This window comes from Lineus longissimus, chromosome 12, assembly GCF_910592395.1.
Source record: "Lineus longissimus chromosome 12, tnLinLong1.2, whole genome shotgun sequence".
In the NCBI taxonomy this organism is placed as follows: Eukaryota; Metazoa; Nemertea; class Pilidiophora; order Heteronemertea; family Lineidae; genus Lineus; species Lineus longissimus.
In genome coordinates, this window is record NC_088319.1 from 13,568,901 (window position 1) to 13,589,093 (window position 20,193).

Below are 20,193 nucleotides of genomic sequence, written 5' to 3' on the forward strand. Positions count from 1 at the left end.
CATTCTGATTGCTGTTTCGGAGACATCTATTATTAGGAATAATCGCATCCAAAAAACAGAAACCCAGTATGATGCTTTGTCGACCAGGTAAATGGTAGGATCGCCGTATTTTTTTCAGCAGGAAAGAACAACTTGTCTTTGCCTATTGATAATCCGTCCCAATCGTTGTCAAATGTTTCCGTAAATTAGTGATGATGCGTTTTCGTTGTCGTTATAAAACGACGGATGAGATGCGTTTTAATTAGTAAACGTGAGAGATCGGTTCGATTTTCCTTCTGAATGAAAGATTGCATCGTACGTGCAAGCTTTTCGAGGTATTGTATTAACGATCAAAATGATCGATGACGTTTCTTCAATTTGCTCAAATCATTTTCTTTCTGCAGTGTCTTCACAACTTCTGTAGGCCACATGCTGCCAAACTTTCTCGTAAAGAAGGACTTTCCTTAACTTTTGAATTATCTAAAGCACTCTCATGCACTAATTCCTCCAGTTGGTAAAAGAAACAAGAAACCTGACTTTGTGCACTTTATACTGTCTTCAAATTGCACTTGATTCATATTTGATGAATAAAGTATATTGCCCTTGCCTAAAAATAACGATAGTTGATTCTTTACTAAAATTTACTTGAATGCTTCGAACGGCTCGAATTCGACTTATTTTCTGTTAATGTGCCCTCCCTGGTACACGCCATATTGCACAGATTTCCCCCAAAACCTTTCATCGTTACACTGATTGCGTGTTGTTTCGTTTGTTGATTTTTGTTGATCCTCTGATCTTTGATCAGTCGCAATCTAAACCTACTTGAGTCGGGAACAACCTACTCGAAAATGCCGATGTGTTTTTCATAAACCTTGTTGTTATGATGCTGCGGATATTCGCAAAAACACAAAACGTGACTGTGGTGCACTCTTAAGCGATCAACCAACTGCAGGAGTGTGTTTTCTTTTCTTCTTTGTCGTCAGCGTTCGTTTTGCAATTGGATCTGTTTCTTCATTCTCTTCCAAGGCGTGGTGAGCGTGTTTCGATAAGGCCCCTGTACCGCACCCATTCAGATATTCATCGATACGACGACATCTCTCCCATGTTGATGGTCTCCGTATGGACGGCCCTGATCTGTCACTGACCTGTCACGGATCTGAGTATTTTTTATGAGCAATTCCATTAGAAGTTTTGGCTTAATTGTTTGCCGTTATCAACAAATGATCACAATTTCAATGAAGGCATCTTGGGGTGGTGAACGTGATCTTACACCAAAACTCAGTTGTCGGGATTCTGCTTAAAGCTTGTTAAGTGTTTATGACTATACCCATAAAATATGCTGTATAAACAAATATTAAGTGGGTTTTGATGAGAATTAAAGTGTCTTATTAGTCTTGATAATAGAAATAAAAACCTTCCACATGTGTCTGTTGAAGAGTTTCCATCACTTTTTGGCCCTCCCGCTGGTAGCTGAGAAAGTCTAACAAAAGTATTTCCGCTAAAATTTAGCCTGGTGTCAAACTGTTATTGTATTCCCTTAGCGCTGCTAACCATCGTTTCGACAATATAAGCACTCAGTACATCTCTTTTTTGGCGATTGTGAATGCGGCACACGTGGGCGCGGTACTCAGCAACTTTTAACAACTCCCCTGGGTTAGTTTCAGCTTGAGCACATAACCAGTTGGTTGCTCCATCCGTGCATCCACTTCAAAAAATCAGACAATTCGAAACCATGCTTTCAAACAGAACTACAGTTAAGAAGTGACATTCTACAGCCTCTCCCGGCGGATTTCCGGAACCAGTATTTGGACCAGACTCCGGTTGCACTGTCGAAACAAAAGGGAATGCATATCCAGCGTGTTCATTTGCAATGAGTCGATCTTGAATGCTCTATTTGGTTAGTTCCGGTCAATTTTAAGATGCTTTCAGAAATGGGCGAATCAGCCGCATATAGTCTAGCAGTTACATTCGTCTATTGGCGCTTGAGTGCTGCTGCCCTTTAATTCAAAGGGAGATGGTCATTCAATGAAGTATAGTCCAAACAGAATTGCAAAACTCCATAAGTTGCAAAACACAGGTTTATCCTTCGGGTAGGACTCGCCAATACTCTTTCACAGAGTCAACTACAGCCGGTCAACTATGCCACTGTGTAACTTTACTATTTGTGATCACACTATTACAGTTTAGCCGTCGTCTGCCAAGTACCTTTCACTGGATCTTTCTGAAAAACACTTAATGTCATGTTGGAATACCGCATGCTGATTGCTTCCTCCCTTAAGGCTCATCACCACTCCTGCCGCCTGCGCCAATCCTGCATGGAAAACCTCTTAATGGCTTTGAAGTAGGATTGTCCTACACGTACTACCCCGAGTGAGTAGATCTCTGCATCCGTCACGTAATAAGGTTGCGGAAATTATCCATTGCATCCAACGGCTGTAGCGGAAGAGAAAAATGTTTGAAAATGCAGCAATCAACGACGAAACCATTCACCTTCGGGTTTAATAATCTCGAGCAACATGGTGCCAGGCCGTTCATATATTTTTTGTGCTTGTGTTTTTTAGCTGCGTTCTATTATAACTGTGAGCTATATAAAACCCAGAGACGTGTTTACGTCGGTCAAAATATAAAACAGCCAGTAAGAGAGTAAAATCTCTTTATCACGTACACATCTGGCTCCTAACTGTTACACTGATGCTGGCACTAACACTAGTTGTGGCACTGCCATCAGTGCTTCAGTCTTAACCGCAACACTGACACTGCCCCTAGACGCATTAAGTATCATACGATAACATTTGTTGCTCTCCAACTATCATATTGAGCATCGATTCGATTTGACGCGTTGGCATGTTTTCTACTTGATATGTATGGTACCGGTAATTTCAAGGGAAAAGAGCACTCTGCAGGAAAAAAGAGCTTAATAAAAGGCTGGGATAAGTGTTCAGTATTTTACTTCAAATTGAGTGGAGTGACATGTTCTCTTGAACAGGAGTATATCATTTAGTTTGAATGGTAATTCGTGTCCTGATAAAGTGTACCTCTAGCTATAGTCTCAGAGTTATATTTCAGACAACTCGAGTGTTAAAACTGATGTTTAGCAATGCTGTCATACTGACACTCTCCCTCAGTCCCCTCCCGCCTACCATACGCGTGAGCATTAAAACCGATGCGATTACATCGTTGCATCCAGTTGTCTTATCGGCATCGATGTGACGACATGCTTCTAGCTGCCGCGCGCTCCTAGTTACGGCGTACCTGGAATACTGCTAATGTAAGCTCAGTATCGGTTCAGATATCGGGATATTGACGGATAAAGTACTGAGTCCTTGGATGCGACATTCGCTTTGTTGAGGTAGGCATATTTTTTCATTGTATTTCTTATTTCTGGAATTGTCATTAACCCTTTTCCGCTTTTTTCGATGTAAAATTTCAGCAAATTTGTATCCAAGATAACTGCACTACGGTATTGTTTGTAACTGCATTTCTATTTTACTGGACCGCTAGTACACGAACGGTGTATCCCTTTAATACTTCGCTGTAACAACGGCTATTTGAGATTGATGACAAGCCATGCTTGCTTCGCACTTCAAAAGGCAAATTGAATCTTCAAATGTCCGGTGTAAATTGATTGTGATGAACCGCGCTACATCTGGCCGACATCTATCAAAGCCTCAGTATTGATCAGCTACATCTGTAAATCGGTTATCGAAACCAGAAACTCCATTAGGGTTAACATGTCAATATTTGAAGCCTTTGTGATTGATAATACAAACAGAATATCTTTACAAGCCGTATGAATGCCTTGATGAGTAGGCTTCTAAACCATATTTAATTCGATTGTGCCGAAGACATTTGCTTTGATCAAAGGCAGCTTTGAACATCACTCCCAGTGGCAGTGCTTTCGGTTAGTGAGAGTAATTCAATCTGTCGATCTTAGTTCGACAGAGTCAATAAAAGTTCGAAATATTTACGTAAGTTTTCTAACATTTTAACCGCCGCTAGCTGTAGTATCTTGCTTGCATTCAGTTACTTTCAGGCGATTTTTTTTCCCCATTATCAACAATGCCAAAAGAGACCGCTGATAGTTGAGTCGAAGCGGTAAGTTCATTTATCGCTTGAACTGTTCCTCGTTTAGATGTCCTCTTTGACAAATATTTGTGAACTGTTTAATTTCCCAGGTGCAACTTCTTTGACAAATGTTATAGTCTTTCGTGATTCGCGCACTGATATTGGCAAGGATTAATGTCAAACTGCAATAATGATAGTTCAAGGAATAATGAAATATAAAGATGCACAAGATTATAATCTTAGGCCAATTGTTTCTTAATATTCAACAAAATTCCTTTATACATGAACATCAAGTGGATTCTTCTACTTCTGCGGTAAAAGGGGAGAGGTATGTCATCTTTCCAGACGATAATAAGCCAGTTGCTTTGCTTTTCTCACGAAAAAAAGTTATCAACACTTCGTATTCAACCGTTGCATCGTCTGCTCTTGCCTTCTAGACGTGTTCAATTTACTAATCAAAACCCCAGACAGTTTTATTTCGTGCTGTTGCGTAATAGTCTTCCGCTTGGGAATGCTGTCAACATCATTTGAAACAATTATTCAAGAATGTAAAATCCTTCAGGATTTATTGTGAGAATTGTTAGGCAGCAATGATGACAAAGAACGCGAAGAGATAATGAAATACCATTCTTCTTGACGAACTCTGTGGCTTCTCCATTGTTAGACGAATTTCAGATAAATATCTCACCAACTGCATATGTCTGCTATTTACTATTGTTTACTCAGGACTAGTTCATCTTTAGGAGCGTATTTTTTTCTTCGAACGTCTTATTGATTTGTACAATTTAGTGTTCTATCATCAGTTACTTGAATGAGTTTATCCCATTCCGATCACGTAAGCATCGCCGCTTCCTTGGCGGCGCAAGTTTTCGAATACGGTTTAGTGGTACATGTAGTTGTAAAAACCTGGTTCGTTGCCACGTGGGAATTAGTCCAACCGTGTTAATGGTAATCCATGGTAACCAATGGCCTCGAAAACAATGATAGTGTTTAGCTAATCCCCCTCCCCCCCCCCCCCCCCCCATTTTATCATGGTATGAATTCCCCGGGATCGAAGATTACATTCACACCAGCCTGATCATTGAATTGAACGCGAGGGATCAAACAGCATGCCAAGTCGCGTGTAATCTTTCCATTATAGTCTTACAGGGGCCATCAGGACTCGAGTCTGCAAACAAGCCTGTCTCCAAGACAGACACAGAAATACGATCCGCTCAAGCTGCCGTATTGTATTATTGTATTCGGCAGTAAAGGATTATCCACCTGTGCTGCCGACAAAATGTTATGATACTTCCGAACTTGATTATTGCCGCGGCAGTGATAGCGGTAAAATTTGGCGCTGTGAGGTGGCTTCGGGACGAATTAAACCCGTTTCGTCATTAGTGGGAAGTTTGTATTTGTTGCCAACTTTTATACCCATTGAATTAGAAACTTTTACTGCCAATGGGATTGGCACTGCACTGTTTTATAAAGGGCATTTTCCGCTTTACCATTAGATTAAAGACGAACATGATGTGCCTGGCCTGTGGGAAATAAAACAGGAAATATACAATAGGCCGGGGTGACTTTTTAATTAGCTTTGTTGCTAATGATTATTTTTGAGAAACTTGCGGGACTCGAAGCCTTGGATGCATTGTTAGGTATTGGATACCTTCAGCGTGACGTTGTTATGTTGTTTTATAACCTATGGGCATATTTTATCCTGAACTATGAAGGAAATACGTTTGCACCTTGAGATAGACTGACAGGCGAAACCATCACACGATCTGACCTAATGAACTCCCCATTGGCAAATCTATCAATCTCTGTCGGTTAATGGGTTATCACAACTGCGATAGGCAACTGTAGCAGCTAATTTACTTATTCTGGGATGTTTGATAATGTCTGTCTCCCACACGGTGGTTTATGGAGGTACTTAGCTCCATATCAATCAAACTTAGGAAAAGATCACTCGAAATTTACGGAAGGTCTTACCTAAAGCTACGGTCTATCTCTCTGACACTTGGTGTTCCTCTGAGGCCCATGTCCAACAAACTTAGGAGCAGGTCACTCAAAATAAAGAAGCCGCTTTTGCTGAACGTAGTTTTACTGTGGCAGTGGCAACAGCGGGAAAACGCCTAAATTGAACTAAACCTGTAGGCCAGGTACAGTATAGAAAATGATTTTTATTCGAAAGTGTAGTTGAAATCAGGGCTGGGGCACTTTTTTATCGATGGTAGACTTCAGATTTGACACATTTCAAGGGAAAAACGTCCTTACTACGACCAAAGAACACAATGCCAACCACTTTAAAATACAGTAGCCAAAATGAAATGATTAATAAGCACTGATCAGAAATCAAACTCATATGATGGAAGTGCTATCAGCAGGGGCTACGCATGTTTGGTCTGATGTTAAACATCATAAAGTGATGGGAATATATGAAATACTAAATATGATTTTTCGGTGTGGTTGTTGGTTCTTTTCAACTTTACCTGGCCTAAGGTTTTCAATATTGAAGATTAGCTGAAGAATACTGCGCGTATATTCTGCAGGCATGGTTGCTGAATCCCACTTGACTGCGCTCGGATATCTGAAGAACAAAGAAAAGAAATTGACTCGCGTAATAGATTATTATGGCCATCAAAGAAGCAAACTAATGGATTGGATATTGGTGTCCTCAGGAAATGCATTTATTCGTTATGTTCTTTCCTGGCTCATTCTGCTTGTTTGGACTTCGTAGCCTTTGGATACAGCTAGCTAATTCTACACAATACAATCCACAGATTGAAACTCGCCGTACATTTCCCGCAGTCTATTCGTTATCGAAGTCATCTACGACGATTATGATAGAGTGACTTTTGAAAATGCCGATTATTGTATCCGTACCTTGTGAATCTGCAGAAGGCATCAATTAGGCGTGGAAAAGTGGCTTACATGTCATCATTAAAACATACCGCAGGTCCTATGATCTGCTAGACGAAATATTTCATTCAACCCTTCTTAATTTATGTAAAGATAGTCACCCACAAGAGCATTGCTGCCGTGCGTATTAGCGGATTCCTCCGCGATGAGAGTTGCCGGTTATTTTTGTGTTGTACGATTCCGCTGTCACAGCTTCAGGATGAACTAGCTAATGTCACGTATCATTGATATAAAGTTTGTATTTGTTGCCCTCTAGGTATGAAACTTTCATTGTTTAAATGATAGCTGTACGTGTTGTGTGTTGTTCCTTTTGCTGCATAATCATAAAGTTGCCAGGCAAAATCCGATGGTAAAACAAAGCCCTGTAAAAAAGGACGCTGCTTTCTTTTATAAAGGGCATTGTCCGCTTTGCAATGAGAAGGTACAAATATTTCAACAAGCCATGTAGGCTGACTAACAAGGTTTGTGGCTCAGAACTGAGAAACTCGCGGAATACGAGGCCTCGGATATGTTGTTAGGCCTTGTAAACTTTTAAGCGTACGTTGGAAATGTTGTAGCAACACCGCTGGTCATGTTTTATCATTAAATATGACAGAAATACTCCGGAGCTTTCGCACCTGCGCAGGCAGACAGACTCGCAGGCGAAACCATAACACGATCTGACCTGATGATGATTCCCCATTGGCAAATCCATCATTCTCTGTCAGTTAACGGGTTATCACAACGGTGACAGGCAACAGTAGCATCTAATGCCTCTATACAAGGATGTTAGATATCTGACTTCAACACGATGGTTTTATGGTGGCCCTAAGCCCCATATCAATTAGACGACAGAATAGATTTGTTCAAATGAAGTGGTCTTCGTCTTAAGGATGGAGTAGTTGTATAATTATGAAAGTCATACCTAAACCAACAGTCAATCCCTTTCACTCTCGGTGCAAGCCTTTTCCACCTGTGACTGACCTCTTGGTCCCTCAAGTTTGATGACGACTGAGACCAATATCCATGAAACTTAGGGGCGGATCAGTCAAAATACAGTGACAATATCCTTAATAGCATCCCGCGAAGTTACTATTTATAGCTCACAAGGTCATTTGCATAAGATATTGATGACGTTTTAGTCACGTGACAGTCCGACATCGACACTTATTTCTACGCATTTGAGCTTATTTCAAAGTCAATTATCTTTGACCCTGCATTGTTTTTAGCATGAATGATACCATAGAGTCAGAGAGAGAAATATTCAGAACAATTATTTAGTATTTCCAACACTCGGACATGTGCCAGATTGAATCCAACTGCCCTAGTTAGAAAGCCTGAATCCATTACTACCGCATGTTTGTCCGACATTGTCTGTAATTCAGCGTTGGGGAAAAAGAGGGCAGCAGCTGCAGTGACGTCATCTTCGCGGAATGCTATTGCCATTTAGTAATTACTCCGCATCGTCAAGAACCAATTAAATCAGTGTCGAGTTTCTTGCCTTTTAATAGTGGTTTAGTGCGGAAGACTCCTCATTAAATAGACTATATCGGTGTACCCTGTACTACACCCGATGGTAGAGGATAGATCGAGATGAAAATAAGAATGGTTATATCACAGGTCGAAAGAAGAAGCTTTTAGGCCAAATCAGAATCATAATGAAAAGAGATGTTTTGTAGCTTCGCGAACATGGACCGTAAGTGCGAAAAATGAAACAAATTGACATATATAATAGCACTATACCGGAGCCTGATTTGGGACGGCTGTCTCGATATTTTTATTGGCAATTGATGGAATCTAAAAAAAGATAAACCGCTGATTGGTAAATGCCTTAAGGATGGGTCGATGGTGATAACAGACTTTAGCATTGATATAAAAATAACGTGCAGATAAACTGGCTATTAGCGGGATGAAAGATGATAAGCACGGCAGTGCAGTCTTAATATCTAAGATGCAGAAGAAATCAGCATTTAAAAGTTGGTAATATTTTAAGGCCATGGTGAGCGGTTTCCGACAACTATCAGAGCAAAAGATTGGTAAGCAGATTTGCCTCATTAAGAATCGATCGTGTCGAGCTGGTAGCTTTCCAAGGCCTTAGCCATGCTGATGCCATTTCGTATTATTTGTCACAGCATGCGTTGGAGTAAACAGTTTTCACAAAAACGACGATAGCAATTGCAGTCGCAAAAACTCAGTATTGGGAAGCGCTCAACGGTTAACAAAAATGTTTAATCTCGTTTTGCCATCGGATATCGCGTGGTGAATAAGGACCAATGACCGTGAAGAGTACGAAAGTCTACCATTACATCACATGCCCCCTCGAAATGGTTGGTGTCCTCTACTGTTGTAAGGTCACGAATTCAGATATCAGCACAAAGAGATTAAAAGTGCATATCGTTTGCAACCATGCGGCTCTCTCGATCCAAGGACATTTAAAACTATTACACCTCATCAAAATCAGCTATCTTAGGGATACCACCAGTTGGGCCGTATTTAACTTAAAGCTGAACTGCATGCACAAAACCAGAGCACTCCATGCGGGAATAGTAAGAAATTCAAACGACAGTAAGGCCCTTCTGAATACGGCCTGAAACATAATAAACCTCAAATGCTTCGATGCGCTTGATTTCACAAACCAGCAAGCCGTGGGACGATGCGGACCTTCGCAGAGAATTCTGGAAGGAAAAAAATGAAAATGTCCTCTCATCGGGACTCGAACTCGAGACCTCTGGTTTTATATGTCAACACTCTTATCCTCAAGGCCACTGGGCTTCTTGGAATGCCTGTCGTTTGATACGCCTTTATAGAATGTTCAAACATGTGTGTGTAATCTCTGTTAAACATCTTTGAGCGACTTCCAGTGGGCAACTGCGGTAAGAAAGTCATTTTTTCTTTGCTGTGCGTGATTATGTATGCGGAGTCTTACTATTGCCGCATGGGACGCTCTGGTTTTGTGCATGCAGTTCAGCTTTAAATATCTCACCACTTACTGCATCTATGAAGGTAAGATTTTTTAATAGAATGCAGCAATCATAGAGTTTTTCAAACCATTGTATATTCGGGAGAGAACAATGCACCATTTCACAGTGTGCACTTTTCGATTGATTACCTCCTGACATTGTTTTTGATTGACAACTCAATTTATCATTCGTTAATTTTGATTGACAAGTCAATCTCTCATTCGATAAAATCCACAGCCTTGAAGTGATCACAATGTGAACTGAGAAATTAAAACGAAACAAGCAAATCAATTACAAGCTGACGACTGGCGTGTTTTGCTGGGATGATTGATCGTTCCGTTGCTTGATATCATGGTTCGCTAACTATTGCATTGGCAACCGTGAGAGGAAACGCTTCTGCCAAATTTAGGCGCCAGATAGACTGTAAACCTCCCGATTTTGGCGCCAATTTTTTTCTCTCGATGTGACCTTGCAAGTGGTCATAAAATGGGTTTGTAAATTATCAAGGATTGGACACTCGTGCTCGGTTGTTGAACATATATATGATGAAAGTTTGCACATAGTAAATTCTTCGCCAATTTGCATCGGTTCCGACTTTGTAACAGGGTTCTAGCTAGTGACACGACAAAGTACAAAACAAAGGTGGATTACAAATGTTGGCATTCTTTATCAAGATTATGATAGAGATCAACTTACTCCAGATTTGCCCAAGAATTGCATCCTTTGAGGTGAACAATATCTGTGCGTCACTCGTTTGATCATGTTAGTTTAACTTAGTTTGTTTGAGTATATGACTCCTCACGATTTATCTAGCAGTCTCAAAGCAAATCGGATGTTTGACTCCTGTCATCCTCTGAGGGTGCACATACGGCCTACATACAGCTATCATCCCTTTTGTCTGGAGGCGATTTGCCTCGATTTATGATAGAACGTGGCACAAGAAATACTTGGGGAAACGGCTTTTTCTATTGTAATCCTATGTTTACTGCGTAGGATATAATTTTACTACTTAGGATAGTCACAACAACAATTGAATAGATATTGACCGGATGAAATTGTATTCCGAGGTACATGTGAGGGCAACCTTCGCGGGTTTACTATTCTATTCCGATCAAAGTGACTACCATTAATATCCCCTTCTTGGTAACCCATGATGCACTGTTCTCGTATATCTATGTCAAACGTACATGGGCATATTGAGGGGAGATTGGGTATGGATTTCGATATCCGATCAAGCTCTTCATCAGGACCCTGGACACTTTACCGGTTATGAAAACCCAAAAGGTCATCAATAATATGGTCGTTGATACACGGTGTTGAAATAATGGAGGATGATAGAAATTGGTATTGAAATGTGATCTGCATGGTCAGATTCATGAGTTCAACTGAGTACCTTTGGCGAAGACGATATGAAAAACACTATAATTGGACTGAGACAGTGGCGAATAGACATTAACATAAACTTGTACCACATTAGATGAACTCCCGTATAAAAGCAAATCCATGACACTTTGAAACAGTCTGAGATAATATACATTGTACGCTACAGCTTCATTCAAGGAGTTTTCGCAAATCCCCGAAACGTCAACGGGAACACCTGTCCCGTTGCTCGACATTGTTATCGGGAGGTCGGACAATATGCGACAGGCGTTTACGTTGGTGCTTCGGGGATTGACAAAAAACTCCCTTATACTCTTTAACATGAAACGTGAGTTGTTTCTTCAGCATTAATGGATATACTGAATTACCATCGAACTGTCTGGATATGCTTTAAGAAAACATATGAATAGCTAATGCGATGGCAGTATTGGTGTTTTGATTTCACAAACATTGTGATTGCAAAGAAAATAGTGTAGCCATTATCTAATCAATAGAAATAACATATCAAAGGCATTAGAAGTTAGTCTGACTGATATTAAGATTCCTCCACTTTCTGTATGGAATTAGCACATTTCCACGACTTTCAAAGAATCGAAACTTTGTGTGCTTTGGGCATTATCAAGATAATGTACCACCAATATCCATTAGCAGATTTGAAGATGAAACAATATCTCTTCAGAAAGTTCGCATTTGAATGTTTGATCCCTAGTTGTGATGGGATAAGACGACTCCTAGGCACCACAAATGCCTTTAGTGACAATACAATGTAAATAAAGGGACATCTTGCGTAATGAACGCACTCTTTGTTGCATTCCACTTAAGGTGTCATAAACACCTTTTTTTATTTCGCACTCTCTTTTTGACAGTACTCGACTTTTGCCAGCATGCTATTTTATGACCTCATTTAACGATGTGTTTTCTGTGAGGGCAAGGGAAGGATTTAGCTGAATGCGATATCATGAACTCTCATGTCATAAGGATTTGTTATTTTTTCGCTTCGCTGCCTGCACCCAAACTAGCAAACTAACACAGGCTTCTCTTTGCTCTGCGATTCCGCATGCGCTGTGCGATTCATGCCAAATCGCATTGAGTGGAACCATGACCATAATAACCGTGCTACCACAATTAAGGTGAAAATTGCATACTTTGCAAAATGCATCCGGAATTGTGTAAAATCGTCCGCAATGTATATCTACCATCAGGAGATAGACTAAAGAATGTAAGTGAGTTGTTTATCAACTAGACGAGAAATGAATATTGCAACAGCAAAATCAGACTAATTGAATCCGGCCAGACACAGTTCATGCATTGTTAAACTGTCCAGCATTTTTCCCCCTAAAACAGATTAAATTGATGGGGATGGCGCCAGATGAGTGATGCATGCACAATGTGACATAACTAGAGATCGGGCGGGGGCGCTTGACTGAGTATCGGGAATAAAAAGCGCATGAGAGAATAAATTGTTTACATGCAGCCCGGAGGAGATTTTTTTCGATTAACCAAAACAATGAAGACAAATATGAGAATGGGAAATTGCGATCGTTGATCGAGTTAAATAATAGCTAAAAAAGTACAATCATGTAACTACATGTACATCTTAATAACGATGTTACTGAATAGCTCTCGATACTACCAATTAGACCTGACAACGAGACGGGAGTGTCAAATAGTACAAATAATAGTATTTGTACAGAAAATGATGTTATTACATTCTGTTTTTCTGAAAACAATGACATCAAAAGGCGACCATTAGCTAGCAGACTAATATGTGCAGTGCCAGCTGACAGTCGCCTCATCAGGACAGACAAGACTAGCTTACCCGACGCGAGACACTATCACACAAGCGGGGCGATTGATCAGCATGCTCAGGGACTATATCATAAGCGGCCATTCGAGATAATTTTCCGAGGGAAATTGCTGTTCGCTGTTTCCTACATGTACACTTCGGTTAACAAATGAAGCCATACCATAATCATTGGGCAATTGCTTTTCCATTGGTATGCGTTTTGATAAGAAACGTGGAAATAAGATTGCTTTCAACTATCTTTTAACTAGTGTATCCCTGTCAAATTTTGTAAACAATGAAGATGACATACATGTTCGCGCAACTTACTCGAAAGTTATGCAGATCACGACGTGATGATTCGCGTAACCTGAAAGTGTGCACGCACATGTCGCGCACATAAAAGCACAAAAGGATGCCAGATGGGATTGGGACTGTATTACCTTGACTTTTAAACGTATGACCTTGACCTTTGACCTCTCAAAGGTAATCTGCGTGTCAGACTACATTATGCTTATAAAGTTGCGTGACCAACGGGCCGAGGATCCCTCTGGGTAAGGTTTAACTAACAACCAGTCAGACAAATTGTCTTCAAATTATATTTTGATAGCGTGATGACAGTGTGATGGTTACTAAATAAGCAAACGGAACATAAGAGAACAAGCATGTGGTTCAATGGATTTAGGGGATATCGTGTTATCATTTGGTTAATGCCACAACGAGACTCATAAATCTTGTATCAATCGGTAACAAACAAATGCCGGCCAAACTTATGAACTATTGCTCGGCCCATAATCTGTTAGCCTAATGACCACATTTCATGGCTTAGTACGTTACGACCCACGATTATTGGATGGAACATAGCAACATAATAACGTAAATATCTTCACTTGCCGCTGGTTTCATCGCCTCGGGAATCACTTTTGATGTCTCAGCAGCCTAACGAGATTTATAGTATGGTTATACAGGAACGATAGTTAGTGGTCAGTCGGTATCTGAGAGCAATTTCTTCTTCAACAGGTGTAACCCTCAAGAAGTACATTTGATTTAATTAGCTTAGTCATAAATCATATTTGTAAGAAAATATGCATTTTGGAGTCGGTTTCGTATATTTCACCAAAACCTACCATGCAAAAATCAGAGCAAGTGGTGCAGGTTAGGTTTCCCTATCACACTTTTACCAGCTCAGGAGTTTCCTTTTATTGGTCTTCTCGAAGGGACACCCCATAAACCAGACCAATGATTCACTGAATTAAGGGCATACTTGATGTCGACCTGGACCAGTGGACAAAGTTTCCTCGAAAATGGCTGTGCGAACTAGGTGAAGTGAGGCTACAAAATATTGCTACTTACGTTCATTACAGTTGTGATATACTAGTGGCAATATCCTGTTTCCTAGGACCATTGGAATTCCAATAAGCCCATGCATGGTGAGAATAATCTATATAAACTATTAGAAAGTAGCAGTAGCGGGGTAATCGACATACTGAACTTCCAGCGGTATTGCCTCCGTTACCTCCGCCCATACAACGCGCGTAGTCTGTAAAGCTTAGCAATGTCAATACATTTGGTGTCAAGATTGGTAATCGAGCGCCTACAGAGTGACGTCGTGGTGTAGATATTCGTCCCCGCGCAGCGCGTCACCTTGCATCAATCCGCACAAAAAGGTGACTGGACAGGCGACAGTTTGGTAATGATACGAATGGTCATTTCGAAGTGTACTTCTAGAGTGGACCAGGCCCAATATTGTTCTAATACGCATCGAGGAGAAAAATATGACAGTCATCATACTGTCTCGTGATACCTGACCGGTAAATCGGCCATCAGCCGACAGACCAAGGCACTAGCCATTCTTCCTGCCTCCTAATTAAAAAGCACCAGGTTTTTAACCTTCATGAAAGCTATTTCGTGGCCGGGGTCGATGTTATCAAGACTTTCCCTGAACCCTTTCCTAAGACAGTAGAAAATGAGCCTTTAAGTGACCAAGAGAACTGCGCGTAGGTCGAGTCAACAAAGTCAAAGCTAAATAGCTTCATCCGGATCCCCATCGAGCTAGTCGAGGATTTACCAAGCGTGCACAAATTGGCTCGGTCATGTCGTGTTGGTTGACATGTTTGCTAGAGCCACCCTGGGTCCTTTCCCCTTCATTACAATGAAAGAGACGTCACGAAGCGCCTGGCTGCATTCTAGAAACTTTCCAACTTTTAGACGAGGAAAGCAAAAGGTAGACGATCAACCCAAACAAAGAAACTTTTGTTTGACTAATACCAATAAGTGTCTGGTATTTCCACCCTATGGTTCGACGATGTCCAGCAAACCACATGATTGTCTGACGCACCGCTGTCCAAGCTCATCAATCACAAAATGAGCTGTTCGTTTTCTGCCTGACTTTTTTCCGTTTCCCGGCTAGACGGTGAGTTGATTGCGGTATAGCCAAAATGCATCCCATGCGGGTGATCGATGCGCTATTGAAAGATATGTTTCTCAAGATTGGTGCCTCCTTGTGGTTTGTCATGAAAACGCCCTACATTCCCCCAGACCAAATCTATAAACGCTCTCGAAAAATCAAGGGTACGTAACGCAGTGAAATTCTATCGACACATCGACTAAACTTTTCGTTCGACACATCTTGCGACGAGTTCATGCCCTCCTCTGATAGATACAACCACTTAAGAACCAATGTTCTCCTTAGTAACAATGCTCAAAGACGCTCGGATAAATAAGTGACAAGCTCCTAATTGCTTGTCATGTCCTCGGGGAGGGTGAACATGCTATTGATTAAGGGTGAACATAGGGGATAAGGTTGTCACCTGTTCATCGAAAGACAGGTGAATTTCTGTGTTTTAGTTTCCTACTTGTCCTACTTTTAAAGGACGTCGTTCACAATTACTGGTGGCCAGAAAAAATAGAAGTGCAGTTATAAATGTATACACAATGCCGTAGTGCAGTATTAAAATGCATGCGAATTATCTGAAACTATCTGTCTACACAACGAATATGCTGAAATTCATGTTTATAGTATGTATTTACGCAATTTGAATTTTTCAAATTCAAACACATTTTGAAGTTTTTTAATGAACGGCGTATGCCTTTAAAACCTGCTATAAGCTTATACATGCAGTGAGGCCCTTGGCCAAATTCAAAGAGGAGTTTAGCTCTTACAACAGTTTGTCAATATTTGGTGGCAGAGTGAAAAATAATGCTCTTATGGAGATACGTAAGGTGCTTACCTCACAAAGGACAATATACATGTAGTTTCACTGGCAAATAGCCGTGCTCTGCACAAAAGGCTATGTAATGAATCCTTATTTTAGGTTCTATTGTCACCCAAACACAAAGGAAAAACACATGTGAGAGTACAATAGTCGGTTGGAAGAGACAATAAGCTCAAGTGGCCTCCCATTAGCTGATAGGTACTTTTATTTGCAGGTTGCAGACACCGGTTAGACACTGGAATGAACTAGTATGCTTTCCTCCTTGTGTTGTGAGGCATATCATTTGAGCTTTAAAGGCCAACCTATCAAATCATACATGACAGATGAAATGAACACGTAAGTCATCTACATTTACTTTCCGAATGTACCTTTTTTTCTTTTGCTGTATAGACCTCAGGAGAGGTCCCGAGGGTCCCGGGCTTAGAAGGCAGTAAGTTGAAACCGAAGTGATCTAAAATTGACTTGATTGGTGAAGTCACGATCTGTATTGCATGATTACATGCAATCTACATGCTATCAAATTTGTCTTTCATCAAACAAATTGGGTGAAACGGATTTAACCTTGTCCGAGTCTTTATCATGTCATGATTGTATTTTCCATGACCATCATTATGATAAAGATTCCGGAGAGCATAAAATAATTCAGCGCTCTGGGAAACATCTGCGCGCGACCTTGAGTGCCTTGGATCAGAGAGGATGTCAAACATTTCTTGCTGTTTTTTCTTCAAAGGAGCCTGAGCAAGAATAGATCAAGGCTATAGCAGCGTCTTGAATGTCTTTCGGCGAATTTCATTACACATCATGCATGATCATTGAGGGGTTTTTAATTTTTGCACACATTTTTCATGGGGCTTGTGAACATTATTGGCCAACCTATAGTATTCAATCAGTTGGTCGGCGAAGCCTGTTCGTACAGCACATTTTCCCAAGTTATTTTCTTGGTCTTTCGGGTGTTTTAAAGCATCAAAGCGAAGATAAATTGCAATAAAAGAATTAGCGACTAGATAATCATCAGTTCTGATAACAAGGCTCGCACTTAGCACATTGCTTGCACTACAGAGACATGATGGACGATATGGTGACACTTTTGGAAATGTGGAAACAGTTGAAAATCTCTGTCAACAACATCATGGTCGCAGTTCCAAATTATCATGTTTTTCAAACCTAATTGAGCTTTACGTCTCGTTGATTATACCTACCAGATCTTCTGTGGCAAGTCGTTTTATCGAATTATCATATTTTTCAAGCCTAACTGACCTTTACGTGTCGTTAATTATATAACCTACCGGATCTTCTACAGCAAGTCAGTGACCTTGATAAAAGCTGTAATTTCGCTCATAGACCCGGCCCTTGATTATACAGTTCTGTGCGTTGTCTGTCCGACCGTGTGATCTCTCGGAATAGTCTTGTCGACATTGAATGACCTTGCCTGGTCTCATCAGGGGAAGGAGTTGACGAATCTTGAACACTGGCGAATCGTGAATGGATCCAGCCGATGGAATTTTGTCCTTACGACAAGAGCATATCAAGAAAAACAGGGAAGCAATTGACGAAGCATCTTTCCCCCGATAAGTCCAATCCCAAACTAATAACAGGCATTTACTTGCTGACAGAATTTGTTAAATGGATTTTATTTCGCGATCTCCGAGTCTCGTGTATAAGATGTGAGCAAGGATCAAAACCAATATATATCGTGTTGCATAGATGACTGATCCGGCGACATATTGCCCGGATACATCTTAAATCGTTGAGCAACACTCGCTTCAAAGTCTCCTCACGCAAGTGGGAGCAAATCGAGGCGACTTCGGTAAAAATGCCTTGTTTTGCAGTATAAATGGCGTGTGCCGATTTAATCGCCTTGTTCCGTACTTATCGAAGCTGTGTCAATTTGATCTTCTTATTCCTCTGTGTCTGTTCGAGTATTTGAGGATTAGCCAAGAGATGAAACGGTTCTGTGAACTGTGCAGGCGGTGATGTTAAGAAGCAAAGTAGTCTGGCCCACATGGCACGTTTTGAGACAAACTATGTTTTTAAAACTTCATGATCGCGTTTATAAGCAGACAACCGCTACGCAGTGTAGGCTAGTTAGGTCTAACGATAACAAAATATAACGTACGTTTTAGAAAAATAAACGCTTTCATTGTTTGATCAGCCGACCGCCTGGTTGGCCATCATGACTTCAGGTCATTTTTATATTGTTTTCCAACTTGTCATTTTATATGCCTTGAGGTTTATTTCTACATGTATCACTCATTGCCTGGGGCCAGAATCTGACGTCTGACAATCAACGTACTCTACTCGGTAATTGAGGTTATCGCCTCATTAATGTAAATAACATATTTTCAACACGTCTCGTGAGAGTCCTCGAAATGACTGAAGCAAACCCTCGTCGACAGCTGAGCTGCTTGATTACCGGGCCGCAGAGCAAACAAACATGTTACTGCTTCAGGCAGAAGTCTTGCGGGCTATAATTAAAACGCAGTTTTCACCATTAAAATCTATGTCGACCGATTCCTTGACTGAAAAGCCCTGATGCACCGAACAGCGATATAGAAAGTCAAGTATACATGCATTGTGCTTCAAGCATGTCAAGTGTCGTGTAACATGCCCCAAGGGTCCTGTACAACTTAAATAGATCCTCCATTTCTCAATTCGCGTAACGATAATGTTCGACCAATCAAACACGTTTACTGCAGTTGTCGCCAAATACATTACGCACAGTAATGTATCATGCGATCGCTGGTGTCTAATGCATCGGAGTAGAAATCCGAGATTAGATGCATTATGCATCAAGTGTTGTGTAACATAATCCATGGTGGCCACTATTTTTTATTAGATTATCCATTATACGTTTCTCAAATCACCTGAGTGATGCTGCGTATAAACGATAACGTTCCGTTCACGGGAGTATAGGACTAAACCATGTTTACTTGTCAGTAAGCGAAAATATCCGGCACGCAAGTTTTTTTCTGTGAAACGGCTGTTATCGACATCAGAACGACTTTTTTACGATTTTGCCTCAATATATACATGCAAAACGTTGTTTTGCTACGTAAGGAAAGGGACTTGTGAACTGGATCTAGGTTGAGAGAATTGCACAGGACATGCTAGAGGAAGTGGAGGAATCGTATTTGTGATGCGCCACTTGGAGTAAGAGGGATAAAGTCAAGTAAATCACGTGAATAAATAATTCGCGTCATTCTCTTACAATAGAAGAGGAGTGAGCGCAAACTATAGTTACTGGACCGGGCTTTAATCGCAGCTGAAGTCACCTATTTGCATTCGCTTGATAAGACGTCACGGAGAAGAGTTTGGGATAAATTTAACTCTAAATCTCACGGAAACTATAATATATAATAGGATCACAGAGAATCGTTCGCCGAACCTATCGATATATTAAGCCATTTGTATCCGACTTTACGACGGAAATTCGCATAATAGAAAAACCAGGTTATCTTGAGCTGTATCAGTCCCGGTATTGTAATTCCACAATACCTTTATCCTACATTCAATTAAGTGCTGAGAACTGATTCTTCCGGGGGGACTAAATTTACTCCCTCAACGTCACTATCGGTCGTAACAATGAGCGGCCACTTCATCAGCCTGTTATGGCGAGACACGAATCATGTCTACTCACATCGTATATTTCTCGATAATCGCATCGATGACAAGTAAAGATGAGCCAAATCTTGCTCAGCGTCTTGTAATTCGTTCCTAAGGAGCAGTGATGGGATTACTGACTAATCTGCCTTATGTCCAGCCCAAAAGTACAGCTGAGCTATAATCGGATAGACGAGACAGCGCCCGCGTCTTGACAAATCTTCGAATATTATTACCTTAGCTCAGTCTATCCGGTTTGTTAGGAAATAGATGTCAGCCTTGGGACGATTTAATTAGGCAGTAATACGCATTCGTTATTAATTGTATT

At 40.8% G+C, this 20,193-nt stretch overlaps 1 protein-coding gene across 7 annotated transcripts in view; it reads left to right on the top strand.

The window, feature by feature from the left end:
* LOC135496922 (G-protein coupled receptor dmsr-1-like) overlaps window positions 1–20,193 on the top strand; it is a 123,775-nt gene that overhangs the window by 70,066 nt on the left and 33,516 nt on the right. For 4 of the 7 annotated variants that reach the window (XM_064786513.1, XM_064786517.1, XM_064786514.1 and 1 more), the window contains exon 1: window positions 3,196–3,328. The exons of the other annotated variants lie outside the window; for them this stretch is intronic. The gene's annotated coding sequence lies outside the window, so the exon portion shown is untranslated. Of the gene's footprint in view, window positions 1–3,195; window positions 3,329–20,193 lie in introns of those variants that run through there. 7 annotated transcript variants of the gene reach the window in all.